Source organism: Amblyraja radiata, chromosome 27 (genome assembly GCF_010909765.2).
Source record: "Amblyraja radiata isolate CabotCenter1 chromosome 27, sAmbRad1.1.pri, whole genome shotgun sequence".
Classification (NCBI taxonomy): domain Eukaryota; kingdom Metazoa; phylum Chordata; class Chondrichthyes; order Rajiformes; family Rajidae; genus Amblyraja; species Amblyraja radiata.
In genome coordinates this window covers 34,906,572-34,908,561 of record NC_045982.1, presented here as the reverse complement: position 1 = coordinate 34,908,561, position 1,990 = coordinate 34,906,572, and the positions used below count along the sequence as shown (strand labels likewise).

At 42.2% G+C, this 1,990-nt stretch overlaps 1 pseudogene; it reads left to right on the top strand.

The window, feature by feature from the left end:
• The first annotated feature begins 825 nt into the window (after positions 1-825).
• LOC116988659 lies at positions 826-936 on the top strand (annotated as a pseudogene).
• The last annotated feature ends 1,054 nt before the right edge of the window (positions 937-1,990 follow it).

Sequence of the window (1,990 nt, the reverse complement as noted above, 5' to 3'; positions counted from 1 at the left end):
CTCCACCACCTTCACTGGAAGCTCATTCCACACAGCTACCAGGTAGTCATGAGGCGTTGGATTTCATCACGCCTCCCCTAAATTGTGTTTACTCAAAGTGCCCACCGTTATTGGGGGGTACATTGAGCATAGCTTTTTAAAACCCAAATATCTTAAATTGCATTTGATACCCCTGATGTCGGCTATCATTTTCGCATGCTCATTCTAGAGGGGCAGGGTAGTATGGCAAAACACCTGACCCTACTGTTCACAGTATGCTCCGCAACTTCTCGAAGGAAGTTATAAAACCTGCCCTCAACCTAAAAAATTCACAGGACTGTGAGAACGCCGACCTCATAACCACAGATCCTGCTATCTGGCTAAGTTACCAAACCAAGCCTAAGAAACTAGACGAAGTATCCAAAATATTCGGCATCAAGAGGGCAGGGCCTGGAATGAGCACCACACAAAAACCAGACAGCAGTACCTCCACGCGTCCACCAGTAGGCGTCTACTTAATGGTACTGGTGAAAGCTCGGGGCCCGCATGCCATCCCCCGCAAGCCCTTTCAGGCCAGGGTCCAGAGCGGGCCCCATGGAAAATGCGCCACCACCCAACAACACCATCCCTACAGACAAGGAACCAGAAACCGAAGAAATGAACACACCACTAAACAACAGTGAAGACAGATAAATATGGTTCCTACCATCACATAAAAGGTGAAGGGTTTGTACTAACAGGGGGGGGGGGGGGGGAATCACACCTGGGTTGGGAACATGAAGAACTATCACACTTGGTAGTTATATACAAAAAGAATTCAAGGATAAAAATTGAATTAAGAAACCCATCACTTCTCGGCCTTTTGGCTAAGGTCAAGTGTAGTATCTGTTCTCAGTTTAATATCTGATACGTCCCTTATCTAGGGACCATATATTACCAGTTCAGCATGCACCCCAAAGGGGTCTACCCTCCCACTAAAAAAGAACACGAGGGACTAGCTAACTGGAGAAGATATACTAGGGGTCATAAAGAAGCCTTATATGAACCTTTGGGACCAACAAACCCAAGATGGTGAATGTCGCACCATCATTGATGTACAAGGGGTCATAAGAAGTCTAATATGAACCTTTGGTACCAAAAAACTCTAAGATGGTGAATGTCGAACCATCATTGACTTTACCACTTGAGTATTTTCACCAGGTTACACACTTATGGAAAATTGTAACTGCTAACCATGGATTTCCTAGGATACTTTATGGTAGACATCAACTTAAAAGATGCATACTATTCAGTAACCATTCATAAAATTTCGGAGATACCAATTTACCTGGATGGGGTAACTATGGCAGTATAAATGATTGACAATGGCTAATATGAGCCAAAACTGTTCCCAGATATTCAAACCAGCCCTGACACTATTAAGGAACATATCGTCATGGCATGTCTCTATGATATTAACGACAGACTAATCCATGGGAATAGCTAATCAACAGCATTAGCTACTAAAACTTATTTAGCCTGAGCCTGTCATACAATCCAGATAGATCTACGTTGACACCATCCACAACTATTGACTATCTGGTATTCAATTAACTCTACCCACTCATCTATAACATTGCCATAAGAAGAGTCAGCATATGACACAACCTGTAACAATTAATGGTAACAATCAACCAACCATTCAACAAGTGGCTAGAGTAATTGGGAGTTAGTAGCAGCTTTACCAGCTACTTAACTTGAACCTTTCCATTAGAGCTAAGGTGCTAGTGTTTAAACTAAATACCCATACCCAGAACGTGGTGGCAAATGGACTAATCTGAAGTCGTCATCACTATAGACACTGGGCGTAAAACCTAGTTGGAAATATTGAGTACGTTCTATTGGTAAAAGCATATTATTCAGTAGTGCACCATTTTGCATGTTCATTTATAAATTAACAACATCACAGTGGTGGCATATACCAAACCACTTGGGCAGAATAAATCGATATCATGTGACAATTTATTTAACA